The sequence below is a fragment of the Rhipicephalus microplus genome, chromosome X, assembly GCF_043290135.1.
Source record: "Rhipicephalus microplus isolate Deutch F79 chromosome X, USDA_Rmic, whole genome shotgun sequence".
NCBI lineage: Eukaryota > Metazoa > Arthropoda > Arachnida > Ixodida > Ixodidae > Rhipicephalus > Rhipicephalus microplus.
The window spans coordinates 142,410,116-142,425,794 of NC_134710.1; the positions used below are offsets into that span (position 1 = coordinate 142,410,116).

Genomic DNA, 15,679 nt, shown 5'->3' on the forward strand with positions numbered 1-15,679 from the left:
CAAAATGGCAAATCTACGCGTATGTACATCGTTGCTGCCACCGGTTTTTAATAGTCGAATTCGCCGTAGGTTGTTCGTTTCTGCCCTTAATGTTACCTTGTGTTTTCTCTCCTACGTTCGCATATGCAATTGCCTTTTTTTATTTTGGTGCCCTCCTTGAATACAGGAAAGGTGGAAGCGAAGTGAGCCTGCTCGCCGAGGCAGCCGGTATCACAGTGAACCTAAACACCCCCGCTTCACGTCAATTAATCTAAAGAAGTGTCTATAACTTGGCTGTGCTTTGTAGAAATACTGCTTTTATACCTGAAGATAATCTTTCCTATTCCGTGATGGGCGTCGATACACCGAAATAAAGTATTAGTGTAAGTTTTTTCAGAGTGATCGCAAGGGCAAGGATTTGTTGACAATACATCAGTGGCGCCCGCTGTTCATCTCACTTCTGCCGCGGTGAGATTGAATATGTTGACACTGTTGTGACACCATATCCAATCACACAACAGAGAAGCGTGCCATAGACATTCATGAATATAGTATGACTTCTTGCGATTATCACAACATGCGAATATTACAATGACTTCGTGGTTTAAAGCCAGTAACCCACTACAAAACGCACACACGCTACTGCACCGTTTTTCTTGAGGCTATGTAAAGGGTGCATACCTGGTTCCAAAAGGTTTCATGTATTAGTTGTTTGAAGTACGCACTATACAAACAGAAGATCGCTATCATGTTGAACTCCTAAACGCGAAGCTTTAGGATGCCGTAATTTTTAACGACCATCATAACCTTGTTCCGGTTTTATCAAATGAGCATGATATAAGCCGTTATTGACACATCGGCCGCTAGGGCATCGGTAGATTTTTATGGGGGTTGGGGGATGGGCATATATTTATTATATATGGGTAATGGGCCTTCTATGTTGAGTTGGTCATAGCGAGAAAAAAAAATAGGTGAGGGGAGGGGGCAAGTATATTATTAACTTCACTCTTGCTGTGATTGCCCTGTCGCGGTGTTCTAGTGGCTGATGTACTCGGCTGCTGACCCACAGGTCACGGGATTGAATCCCGGCTGTGGCGGTTGCATTTCCGTTGGAGGCGGAAATGTTTTAATCTCGTGTGCTCCGATTTGGGTGCGTGTAAATAACCCTAGGTGGTGGAAATTTCCGGAGCCCACCACTACACAGTAAAAATTTTTACACCCAGAAGGGTGTAAATGAGCTTGTCCCGTGGACGACTTCCTAAGGGTGTTAATTCAGCACCTTCCAAAAAGGGTGCTTTTTCATGCACCCTTAGAATAGGGTGTACATGTAAAAAACTGTAGGGTGTTACAAAAACACCCTTGAGGAAGGGTGCCTTCGATGTCCATCACTTTTTTAGCACCCTCTGAGGAGGGTGCGAGAAGGGTGCACAAGGGTGTTGAGTGCCCATGGCAGGGGCGCCAGTATTCTTTTAGACTGCACTAATAGATATCGGCATGCACTGATTACACACTACTTGAAGAAAGTGGTCCTGATTATCAATGGTGCGCCACCTGTCGAGCTCCATTCATTGCGTCTGGGCAAAAATATAAACGCGTACTATCGTGTATGAACTTGTGCTGGATCTATATATACTTCACAGTATATGCATAATGCACGTTACAGAAAATGAAGCCTTGCTGCCCTTGCATATTGCGTTTATTTAATAGGCAAATAAAACATAAACTTTTCTTCTGCCACACAACTTTTTCACCAGATATACGTTCACGTATACGTACACTACACATGCAACACCTCAAATGTTTATTATATTTATTCACTTTCACTTCATTAACAATTCTTTGCAACATACAATTAAACTGGTTTCAGTTTAGTATACTGCTTCAAGTACATAAAGACTACAAATGAAATATACGCTAGTATATCCCTATAATTCTTTCAAGTATCTACAATCCCAGTGGTTTCCAGTTTAATACTCCTTCATGTACACAATCGGTTAATAGGAATGAAATACAGGCAAATATATACTGATGATTCTTTCAAATATATACAATCACCACGATTTCACTATATACGCCTTCATGTCCACAATCGTTCCCAAGAAGTGATGCACACAAAAATATATATGGATAGTGTTTTCAAATGTATACAATCACAGTGGATTAAGCTTTGTATTCCTAGATGTATAACAATTGGTTATGAGAAATGATGTACATGCAAACATATACGGGTTTTCGCACATATAACTTTAGCGAATACTTAAGAAACCAATACAATGATCAGAAACACAATAAGCTAAAAACGAGCACAAAACTAAGTCAAAACACACAAAAAACAAAAGAGGTAATGCATAATTATGGCTAATGACACAGCTGGGTCACTTTATGCCAAATGTCCCAGACATTTTGGCAACCATCTCAAATGTATTCAAAAAAACTCGTGCTGCATTGAAAATAGTGAACTTCTGGAATATTTAGGAGAGGAAAAATATTTGGTCACGTGGCTGCCCTCTGAACTTCCTGGAATGCCGTCTAGGTGTTGTATGTTAAAAATTTTATTTTAAAAGCACCGCTCTTTCTTTCCATACGAAACTCGGTCTACGTGTTACGTAACAAGAGCTTAATTTGGGAGAGTTGGTTCATTGTGGTTGTGTGCTAGTCACAGCGCGACAACTTTAGGAAGAGACAAAAAGGACAGGAAAGAGCACCGACTGTCAACTGAATTTAATGAATGTGCTACGAGCGCTTTTATACGGAGTACAAGAACCGTGTTCATGCGCGACGACACGTGTGAGCACTACAAAATAATCTTAACTGTGAAAAGAATACTCCCTCTCGGAAAGGATAACTAAACGTGTAGTGACGCACTGATCATTGGTTTACCTGATAAAAAATACTTCTACAAACGTTAAATTGGCATTAAGTAAACCTATTCTCGTGACGAATGGGGCAAGATTGACTATTCCTGTTGCTGTTTAGTACACACACTTTTGAAAGCTTGCAAGGGGTGGAAAACAACACGCTAATATCATATCTGCTGGCTATTTTTTTAATTGTGAGACACATGATGTGGTATAACATGCAAAGGTTTTGGTCATTGTTTTTTGTTGGTCCTGTCTTCTTTAACTTTACTTTCTGCAGGAGGGTTTTGCAAACGGGTGTGATGATTCTGTTGGGATACCCAGTATCTTTTAGTCTTTTAATCTGGTTTTTAAACCTGACCTCACCCTTGTGCTAACATGACTTCTGAAGGGTGGCCTGAGTACATGTGGTATCAATTCTTCTTTCTACTGATTTTGAATGCCCACTATGAAAAGGCAGAACATTCTTAGCACTCCTGGGCTGATAGCACCAGCCAATACCCCAACAGCATCATCACACTTGTTTGCGAAACCCTCCAGCAGAAAGTAAAGTTAAAGGAAACAGGACCAAAAGAAAAAGAAAATGACCAATCACCTTTGCATGTCACACGGTACTACGTACATAAGGTGTCTCACAATTTTAGGAAAAGAGCCAGCAGATATGACATTGTTGTTTTCCACCCCTTGCAAGCTTTCAAAAGTGCATGTACTTACAGCAACAGGAATAGTCAATCTTGCACCATTCGTCACTAGAATAGGTTTACTGAATGCCAATCTAATGTGTATAAGATGCCACTAACATGTGGAAAAGTAAACATAGGACAAACTGGGCAATGCTTCAATGATCAAGCAAGACAGCATGCTTTAAATGTTAAGAAGAGCTATAGTAGTCTCATGGCCGGGCACCGTATGTAAGTGTAGTCCTAGGTTTCATAGAACACGGTTTTTGAAAAAAAAAGCTAGCAGAAAAATGAGATTTTAGAACTCTTTATCAGGAAGGCCAAGGATCGATACATCAGTACACCTTCACTTATCTTTTCCGAAAAAGAGTATTCTTTTCTCGGTTAAAATTATTTTGTCATGGTCACACATGTGTTGTTGCAGATGAGCCCTGGTCTTGTGCTCAGTATAAAAACGCTCGTAGCACCTTCAATAAAATTCAGTTGACAGCGCTCTTTCCTGTCCTTTTTGCAATAAGATTTTTATTACAGAAAAAAAAATTTCATTTTCTTACAATTCAGGTATAATGATGAGTTTTCATTGTATCACAACATGGAGCAAATTGCATCTCAATATGGACAAAAATCACAATTTTGTGAAATTCGTGATATTTTCTCGTATATTTCAGCAGCTTGAGAGGTCTAAAGATATTTTTTCCTCAAAATATACCTTCTGTGGAGTAAGTATTCACTGCTCAGATATTCATACAAAGTGCAATATTGCAATAAAAATGCAAACATAACACATTTTGGCTTTATTCTTGGAAGCGAATGTGGCAAAAAAATTGCACTATTATTATTAAGCTTCAAATACCTTAAAGAAGCACATTTACTTAACAAGTAGACCAAACTTGCTTCACAAAAAATAAGCGGTAGTTTTAAAACGAAATTTTCCACAAACAGCACACAGACAGCATTATGCCAGGAAGTTATAAGCCAGCCACATGAACAAAACTTTTTTTCTCGCTGAAATATTCTAGCAGTTCACTGTTTTCAACGCAGTAAGTCAGCACTTTTTTTTCAAATACAATTCAGATGGTCCCCAAAGTGGCTGGGACGTTTGGCATGGAATGGTCCAGCTATATTTAGGCAAAATAACTTACACAAATAACAATGTTCATCTACCATGACCACACTAGAAAAAGTTGTTCAGGCATTGTGACACTAAAATTTTCAGCGTCGTACTGCCTGAACAACTTCTTTGATAAACTCCAAACTCACGCCGACAAAAAGCCGCTCAATCACGGTGGATGTTAAAGGCCTTGCAGCCGTAGACAATGTTGAAAATAAAAAAAAATCAACTCATCAGTGCTGTCACTCCTTCTTCGTCATTACTGAAACAGAAGATTTTTCGGTTATCCATGTGGAGGTTCAGGAAGTAGGCTTGCTCTAGGCTGGGGCGGGGGGTAGACTACGCAGGGCGTCAGCGGCACCCTCTCATCCTGTAATAAGAGCAAATATGACTTCTCATAAAAGGATGTTCGTGCTGTTCTGGCAGCACCATATATAAAGAATGTGTAGTGTGTATCCTTCGAAATGGCGTGTAATTGACATTACACTGGACTCGAAGCATACAACCCATACATTCCAATAATTTCGTATGATAAAGATAAGAGTTTTCCAGCATACAGCAAATTCCCGAAATGAGGTGAAGTGTAAGACTACAGCTCAAAAATGGCACTTACGAAAGCCTGAACTCACCTAAGAATGAAATTCCTTCTAGGGTAGTGAGCCAGTGTGAAAAACAATTCCTAAAGTACAACGTTCCGAACATGTAACATTAATCAAAATGCACAAGAAACTTACCTCTTCATTTACAAACAGTGAAGACATCTCTGCTTTCTCTTTTACATGAGAACAAATGATCTTGGGCGTGGCACTAGCGAAGAGGTCTGCAAAAAAAAGTAAAAGATTTACTGACTTTAATCACGCCTCTAACAATCTGAGGAATGGTTACAAGTCACCAATCAGTGCAATTCTGACTGCCTCTATAAGGGCATCAAAAATGAACAATTTTCTCGTTCTTTCTACTCTCACAAGACGCTCTGTCAATGGAATCTAATCCAAATTTGACGCTGTGCTTTCTATTTGCCTGCTTTCGAGACGTAGGGCTGCGAACATGTGTTTTGTGCACCTAATCTAGCACAGAAATTCGTCATCTATAATTCAATCATCTTAATTCATTGTAACTTGATAAAAGATGTGATAGCTCGTCCAGTTTTTAAAGAGTTGCGGGCCTGCAATAGGCACTGCCTTGCACGTATGAAAATACTTTTTTAAAAAAAAATTCAAAGCTTGCTTTCAGAAAAAGCATCTGGCATATTTCGACAACCAAGCCCATCTTCTGATCGCAATCAGGGGCACGCTATTAGCGATTATTGACTACAGAATTTACAAACGTAACCCGTGCCTAAATACTCAGTTAAACACAATCACGCAAGAGCGCTCGAACGACACCAACGCGCGCGGACGCCGACTACGTTGCAGCAGCCGTAGCTTATGCTAGAGCTACCGCACATAGCTCCAACAGTCACGTATACTATCTCGATTCTGTTATAACGCCGAACATTATCGCAGATGAAAGCGAAGCACGAAAACAGCAAACAGAAACGAGGGAAAACAATGCACGGCGATGGCCAGAACAACGCGCCTTTGGAAGTCTGCTAGATCTTTCCCTGTTGCTGGTGGCACTTGTTCTAAATAGCCTAAAAGACCGAGGCGCACGTGCTGGGAGCATCGCGGCATATCAGCACCTTCAACTATACCGTCTTTAAGCAAAAAAAAGCCATTTCGTACAGTGCGCCTCTGTACATCATTTTTGCTTTTTCTTTCTTTTTTTGCGCTTATACTTACAGAAGCACGTTGCACATTTGAGTATTAATAGAAATGTTATTACGATGTAGCCTAGAGCGCATCTTGAAACAATATCAATCACTTTGAGCAGTGTAGAGACAATGTGCGATCGGCAACTAATCCCGCCCTTGTTAAGTGATCACATAACTCACTGTATGAGTGATGCAGGCACTTACACAACATCGCGCAAAGCAGTGTGAACTCGTTAAGTCACACGTTTAATCGGGCATCTGCAACAGGCCCGCGAACGCATGCTGTTGTAAATGGCTGGCAGCCTACTTCGGCAGAGCTGCTGCGGGCGCCCAGCTAGCGCTGCATGATTACTATTTACGAAAACAGTACACTCACCGTTAACAGGCCCACATTGTCCGTGTCCGCCACTCCATGAATATTCCTTAATCCGAGCGTCACTTCGAACACGGTGTCATGCGTGACCACCATTGAATCTGCGCCTGTTCACTAGAACACACACAGCGACCAAGACCCCAGACCAACGCTACGCATTTGAAAGACGATGAGACAGAGAGAGCGACGTTGAGAGAGAGAAGGAGGAGGCACTGGCGGCGGCTAAAGCCCCGCGGCGGCGCCGCAGCTGTCGACGCAGGTGTTCGGTGACGCAACTATTCGCTTATCTACGCCGCCGTTGTGGGAGCAACGCTGGCCGGGGTGAGCGCGGGGGGGGGGGAGGAGCGGGAAACCCGCCAGGATGGCGCCGAAGAGCGAACGCTATGGCGCATACGGCGGACGGCCGTTCCTCGCGGAATGACTACTTGTAAATGGCAACTCTCCTTCCAGCCAGTCGCACATCGACGCAGGTTATTTACCAGCCTCGGGTTCCTTGAGTATTTTGACGGAATGCGATTGCAGTAGGCGAAAAATAGTGAAGCAAAACTTGCGGAAAACAAAGTGCACCATGGAATGGCCAGAAACAATAATTATTTCGTCCTCGGTGGCATTAGCGGGAGAGCATCGCTACACCTTTTTCCAGAGGAATTTCTTTTTGCATTGTCTGTGTCTGGCTCTTTCGCGTATGGTGCCGCAAACACTGAATGCGTAGTCGAAGCTGGAACAAATTAATCCACAGTCGCGTATGTTTAGAAGGCTTGTCACGCACCACGAAACATGCCGAGGTTGTTATAACAAACTTTTTGCTCGCCACATGATCAGCACATAATTCCATATGGTTACCCAATGAGCTAGCTACGCACCTGTAGCAAAGGCAGGGCACGTTCTTGTTAAACGTTGTTAATATAAACGATGGTTGTGCATAAGTGCAGTGACAGCTTTCCGTGGGAATTGGTCATAACCCACGTTTTCGAGCGTAGAAGCACCTCAGCGGACCTAATCAGCTACCACAGCAAGTTCGTAAGCAACGATCAGGTACGAAAATGTGCAGCTGTTTTCCATGTACTGAATAGTCCATGTACAGTGCGTTGACAACCGCCATTCCTTAAGCCACCTCCCATATAGACTCCCAGTCTGAACAGGTGTGGGACCTTAAACAATAGGAAGCAGTGCCTCCCCCCCGCACACACACACACACACACGAAATTCGAGGGCGCACGGGCTGATACACACGCATACTTATTCACAGGCGCACACACATACACGTATACACACATACGGCCACACACACACGCGACCGTAAACGCACGCATGCATGGGCGTACACATGTGCACAGGCACGCTCAACACAAGCAGGGACTCGCACATACACGCGCACGCACACATGCACGGGTGTACACACAATCGCGCTTACACGCACACACACCCACCCATACTCGGGCGAACATTATTTGCGTGTATATAATCCATAGCAAACATGCAGCTTATAACCAACGCTAAGGAAAGCTTTCGTAACATGAATTGCAGTTAATTGCCATTATAGATGAAACGCGATTTGCTTCTGCTGACATTTTGCTGCATTCGGAGAGCACCTTCACACATTCTAAGTCAATTAGGCCGTCATTTAACGCAAGGTCCACATATTCGTGCAGTAGCTGCGCTGCTCGGACGCCAATCTGAAGGTCGCGGGTTCGATGCCGGCCGTGGCAGTCGAATTAAGGCGGAGGCGAAAAGGTAGAAGCCTTTGCACTGTGCGAAATGAACGCTCATTAAAGAACACCAAATGGTGAAAATCTCTGCAGCTTTCCACTACGACGACTCTCATAATCATATCGAGGTTTTTGAGACGTAAAATCCCAAATATTATAATTAGGTGCTCTTCTTATGCTGCATATTCCATCTGATGAATCGACACCTACACCCTTCTCAGGCACAAAAGCACCCTTAGAGCCTATTTTAGGGTGCTATTGCGGCAAGCACCCAAACAAAGGGGTGCTTTTTTTAATCAACCATTTATGGGTGTTAAAGGGTGTTGCAAAGGGTGCTTTCTCGTAAAAGCACCCTTTTTACACCCTTTTGGGTGCAAAAATTTTTACTGTGTATGGCGTCTCTCATAATCCTGTGGTAGTTTTGGGATGTTAAACCCCACATAGGAACAAATTATCCGATGCAGGTATAATGGTCAAGAAAGAAGGCATACTTGTCATTTTCTGTTAAAGCAGCACTTTAGATATGACTACTTATGAAAACATGTCCCAGTTTCACCGCAAGGGTGATGTAATGAGTGTGGTAGCGACAAATTAAGTAAAGCTGAATTCTCGAATCCAGTGTGGTGTATCTCCACAAAATGCTGCTGCAACAGAACACAGCCGCTCGTGGTAGGATTAGGTAATGCGCACAGCCACTTCTCGTTGAGATCGAAGAACGTGGAACGGTATACAAGCTGTCTGCTGATGCTGTCAATATAGCATTCGCCACCGCGTCCTTATAGCTTTTATAGCGGAACATGGACGTCGTCATCGCCGTCATGTTCCGTAGAAAGTTTCCTTAAGGAAACTTTTTACGGAACATGACGTCGATGGCGAGAACATATTGATAGTGTCCTATCAATATAGTCCTATCATATCAATATATATTGTTCATATTGCAATAATAAACAATTGAGATAAAACACGAAAGTATAGGTTTACTGGAATGCTATTGTTTTGCCTCTCCAAAGAAGCCCTACAGATTCGTTCCCATCGTATAGACAAGATGGACTTTTCATTATTTCAATTGGCAGATTTCACGTAACACGGGGATATACGTTATGTGAAGCATGTGCAAGGAGTGTGACCTTGTTGTACTTTTTAATTAAGCCAAACATCACGAAATCACACTAAATATATGTTCAAATGTCGTCGCTCAGACATATGTTGAAGAGTCAGGTATGCTATATATAACCAAATTTTCACAGTTGTGCAACGATGCCAATAGCAACATGGTTATTACCAACACAGAAGAGTTAAACAGATATCTAGCGCTCATGCTTGCGAGGATGGTAACTCTAGTTAGTGGTGCATACACCAACTTCAGTGGATGTAGATTAGCAGTATAACGGACGCTAAGCTGTCGTGGGGACTGTGTCATAGGAGTACATATGCAATGTTTATAAATTTGAATGATCAGCAACGCAACCACAATTGCCGTTTTACCAGCAATAGGGTGCTTCTCCAAGGCACTTTCGAGACCTAACACGACGCTGTGGTGCTGCACTCTATTGCCACGCAGAATGCTTGGCTTAAATTCCTGCTGGGACCATAATATTTACCTTTTACATTCGTCGCGTCAATGCTGCCGGTTTCGGTTTTTCTTGGCACTATTACACTTAAATTACTAATGTCTCTCGCGACGCTCCAGGGTAAAAAAAACTGTCCATCACCTAGGTCGTACACACGCGAATCACCACACGGGGTATGTGCCAGATATTCGTGAAGTAACATGTTTCACGAGGTACGTACCCAATGAGGTTTGCAAGTTGAATATATCATGACCCCTCAAACTTATTCGACGAACTTTCTAACCCCTAATTACTAACTCTGGTTTACGCCAAACTACGGAGGCGATATACTTAGTACGTAGTGCGTTACATAATATACGGCGATATATACTACGTATATCACCTCCTTACCTGGTAGAAAAGAGGGACGGTGATATACACACTTGGGCGGCTAGAGATAGATAGATAGATAAACAGATAGATACTAGGCAAAGAAACGCTTCGCATTTGAAGCAGCGGCAAAATGCATAATTTTGCCATATACTATGCCTCGCTTCTGTACTCTTAGTTCGTGTTTTTTACATCGGCTAACTGGAGAGGTACAAAAGCATATCGAAATCATGAAAACAGCAAGTAAGTTTACAACACACTATGAACAAAAAAAAACGAAATAGGTGTGTTCGTCTAACTGGATCAAGCGTCGTTTTCCTCAGGATCTTTAAAAGAAGGAAGTAAGAATCACAAATGTACATCTTGTACTGCTATGCTAGATTTCGCCAGCTGGCCGCACAGAAAAAGAAAAAAAAAGTGAGCCGCGTGACTCGTGTGGCACGAACCACAAGGAATTTCAGAGTGGCCTAGCTCCTGGCCTGGCTGGACGCTGCAGCAGTGACTTTGCCTACTCCTGCGTTCCAAATAAAAGCTGCGACCTCGGCTTGGGCTCATCGCCGCCGTCTCCCCTCTCCTTCCTCAACATATGCTGACCCCAGACCAATGGACAAGCGACCAGCACTGCACCGCTGCCTCTGAGCTTCACAGACATGTTCCTGCCAGCTCAGGCCTTGCAGCCGCACTTTGACTCGCCTCTCCTACCACGCGCCTTTCGACAAGCCATCGGCTGCCATTTTCCCACGACTCTGCCTGCCAGTGCCACCGTTCCAAACGACCTACTTGAAAGTATATATGATTTACGCAGCTCGACGCCGTTTTTGCACTGAATGGCGTCACGGACCAGCCGCTGATGCACACCGTTCTTTTTGATGCCCTTCCGGGAGGCGAGACGGCTGCCTCTCTTTCCTCAACAATATTAAGAGTGTGATATGCGTGCAGTATTTAAAATGCATTAAAAAGTAATAAAAATGAAGGAAAACATAAGACCTCAAGATCACTGCACGAAATTCAAATTGAAACAAAAACTTGTTTGTTTTCTTTCGATGGCGACATCGTGTAGGATGCTGTGGAACTAATTCACGCGCTGTAAAAAGAATGCTTTGACGCTTGACATTGAACCTATATGACTGGGCGCTGATGTTGCGCCCCCCAACTGTGTCATTAATGCACTCGGCCATGAATGCCGCTGAGTCACTTGCAATAAGTAAAAGTAGATCAATATACCGCTAGCATTTGAAAAACCATGTTGCAAAAACGCGTTAGGGAACAATGTTAAGCCAACTGCAGCACGTTAAAAATGTCTTCAATCGAAAACTGAGTGTCATGGCTACGGTGCACTGACCAATAATATAACCTGCTTAGTTTTGCTGCAGTGAACGTTTTTGTCTCGAACAAGGGGCCCCTTTTTTGCCGTTTCCAAAGACTCCCATTGTACGAACTTTACCTGCTCTGGGAAAAAAATATAAACTTACCCCAACATAATCGCTGCAGCCTTCTCGTCCGTTTGGGCAGGCGTGCTCTGTTTTCTGAGTTTTTGAACATTCACCCTCTACACTGCATTATTCGAAAAAAACTCACTGGTTCTATTGAAAACGTGCCAGATTCGAGTCGGTACCACGAGGGGCGCTGGCTGTTGTGTCCAGAAATGCTTGATATAATAAAGAGACAGAAATGCGTGTGTTATAATGATATTTGAACGAGTATAGTGAACTCCTAGGGAATGTCTCATGTGGACTTATCGTTGTGTACGAGTGTGGGGTCGAGAGTCATAGGGGTCTAGCAATGCAAGCTGACACTTTGTGATGAGGAATGGAAACCCGTCATTGGTTTCGTACGAAGTTTGTTGCCGTTCGCCGCTTTCTAGAACTAGAAATAATTCGCTGCTTGCCTTTTATTCCTTTATTTTATGTTATTAGGATAACCCTGTATGTGATTACTAGTGCTTATATCATACTCTCGGCCGAGCGCCACTGTCTACTTTTATATCTATTTACCAGAATATAATTACTACTTGAAATCGCCAACGAAATAGCATACAGCCTTAAAGGCAGTGCCAGCCTATTCTTCAGCAGTTAGAAACTTTTCAAGTCTACTTTTCATGCACTCCAATAGAACGCGATATACGTATACGCTCAACATAACATTGACATAGAAGTAGCTGATTACTTCGTAAGACAAGAGCGCGCTCCTCGTCAATCGACATGAAACGTAAAAGTAGGGGTTGCGGACCACTTGAAAGAAAAAGTCGCATTGAGGACACTTTGAAGCTAAAAATGTCAAAATTTAGCGAGACAGGAAGAAGTTAAAAGAGAGAAAGGTCATCCAGAGAACTAAGCCAGCCTAAGCTCGCAATATTAGAAGCTGAAAACCACGTCGTTTCTTTTAAATGAAAAGACGGACTTTCAAACAGTTAAGACAGAAAGGCCTGGCGAGTTAAGAGTCAGTTCAAGTTGAGAGCTTGTAGGCTCTCGGGGAGTATTCTACAGTGTTGAGAAAGGGCAACAGAACCAACTACTTCGAGATAGCGCAGCAGCCTAGCATGCAATGATAAAATTCGTTTCGAAGGCAGATGCCGGTTCATTCTCAATCACATATTTATTCATCAGGCGTGATGAAATAATTGTTAAAAAAAGAACAGGTCTGGCCTCCTTGGTGACCAGCTGCTGGTAATGAACTCCCTCACCAGAGAAGGATTGGCTATCCTGGTGCAGTACCTGGCCACAACCTTCTATGAATACAGCCATTAACCCTCAGTTCCTGCAGTAGCTGCGAAGCAACTGTCCAAGGTCGCGGTGAGACCTGCGACGCTGAGTAGGGTGTTAAGAGTATCTGGGTCCACTAGAATCTCAATGGAGTTAATGGAGAGTATCTTAGTAAACTGCAATTTGCTGATGACTTTGCCTTGATGAGTAACGCGGAGGACGAATTACTGCTCATGATTACTGAACTGGACACGGAAAGCAGAAAAGAAGGTCTGAAATTTATTATGCACGAAACTGAAGGAATGTGGAACAGTCTCGCAGAAAACAGCACTTTGCAATAGGTGGACAGACACTGGAAGTTGTAAATGAATGTCTACTCAGGAGAGGTGGTATCCGTGGAGCCGAACTATGAGAGCGAAATAACTAGTAGAACAAGAATGGAGTGGATCTCATTCGGCAAGCATTCTCAAATCATGAATGATAATCTGCCACTAACCCTGACGAGAAAGGTATAGTATCACAGCTACACATTACCTATCTACGGAACGGAAACCTGGAGGCTTACAAAGAGAGTTCAGCTTGAATTGAGGACGACGCAGCGAGCGATCAAATGGAAAGTTATAGGTGTACCCTTAGGAGTCAAGAAGAGAGCAGAGTGGGTCAGAGAATAAACCGTGGTTAAATATATCATAGTTGAAATCAAGAAGAAATGAACATTAGCCGGGCACGTAAGCAGGATAACCGCAAGTCGTTATGCGTTCCCAGACATTACTCGATTCCCAGAGAAGGAAAACGGGGGAAGGGGAGACAGAGAGTTAGGTGGGCCGATGGGAATCAAAAGTTTGCAGGTATAATGTGGTAACAAAAAGCCCGAGACCGGGTTGATTGGCGGATCAAGAAGAGGCCTTTGCCCTGCAGTGAGCGTAGTTAGGCTTATGTTGGTGATAAGTCCAAAATGTTTAGTGACTGACTTTATTGGGTGCTATTAAATATATAACCAACTAACCCAAAGGTCCTGCCGCCATGTTCTTGGCCAATCCCCCTCAGTGGGCAAGTGCCAGCAATGTAGGATGATCACAATCAGGGATGCTGCGCGTCGTCTTCCTTTTGCGTGATGTGAGGTAAGGCGCCGCGCTTTTTAAGCAGCCTAGCGCTTTTCATTCGAGCAATGAAGCGTTGCGGGTTCTCGTGGAACTCAATGAGCAACACGCGCTTAAATAACAAGTTCTTATCGTTCTTCTCATTGATATACGCGTGTATGTCATCGAACCACTTGCGCACGCTGCCCTGACATCGCGCGATCATGTCTTCTTCGAGCCTGTCGACGAGCTCATTCGCCCGCTGCCTCCGAAGCGCCATTTCATCGAGCTGGTCGACTTTCGCAGCCATGGCGGCGACAAGTTCGGAGCAGAGCCCGGAGACGCCGGTTACCACCGGATCGCTGTCTGAGCACACCGCGGTGGTAGTGCCAGCTGCGTCGGTGGCGTTTTCTGGGCGCGCCCGTGCTTCGATGGCCTTCGTTACCACAGACTTGCACAGTCGCACTCTCGAAGCGAGTGAATCGCGCAAGGCTGGGACCCCTAGAGTCACGTTGTCGAGAAGGCGCTCGCTCTGCTCCGCGTTCTCGCGGACGCGACGAAGCCGTTTTTTCTGCGCCTGCAGCGTTTTCACGCGCGCGGCTAGCTTCTCACGCTTGGCTAGCAAGTCCTGGACATGCAAGCAGTTGCGGGCCCCATCCACGTCCATCTTCACCGCGAGAGTGGCGCAACGCGCCAGCTCTTTTGGAAGTCCTGTCTCGTTGTTTTCTTCCAGGCCATCGCGGACTTGTTTCTTGATAAGGCGAGGAAGTGCGACACGCGCTGCTTTGAGCAGTGCACGGTGCAATTACGTGGGGCGCTTCGCGTAACGCGCGTCGGTTGACGATGCAGTCCACGACTCGGCGTCCATGTACACGTCACTCAATTCGCTGACGAGCCAGGCGCAGTATTCTTCTTCGCTGCACGCCTTGTACTCGGCAGCTTTGCGCAAAACGACAGATTCGACTCGTTAGATCGATTCCGAGTGTTCTTCTATCGGAGGCGAAGCGCTGTCGCCGTTTCCGGGGCGGGTTCGGAGTCTCCGTCGAAGCGCGGCGATATCGATACGCTTCCTGGGGCACAACTTCTTTTCGGCGTCCAAGTAAGTCAAAAGAGGATCAGCTTCGGACTCTGTCGACATCGTGTCATCATGAGAGGAGGCGACCGCATCGACGACGTCGCTTACCTTGTCCACGACTTCCTTCACGAAGCTTTTTGTCCCGCCTGAATCACTGACGAGGCCGAGCCGAGCTAGCCTTGCTTGTAGCTTTTCTTCAGCACGAATCATGTCGTCCTGAGTGGGTTTGTGGACTTCCATCTGCGGGTAAGGCTGAAGCAAAAGGCTACAAAGGACCTCTGACAACAAGACAGCCGGTGCAGCTTGATGCGTACGGCAATGGCGATGCCAAAGGTTATGTGGGCAACATTAGCAATATCAGTGGAGATAATCTCAAATGAGATGCTGAAGACAAAACTATGCTGTGAATCTATGCGAAAA

At 44.3% G+C, this 15,679-nt stretch overlaps 1 protein-coding gene across 1 annotated transcript in view; it reads left to right on the forward strand.

The window, feature by feature from the left end:
- The window catches only part of LOC142775804 (pre-mRNA-splicing factor SPF27-like), a 38,312-nt gene that overhangs the window by 13,284 nt on the left and 9,349 nt on the right, over positions 1 to 15,679 (forward strand). The gene's annotated exons all lie outside the window — the stretch shown is intronic.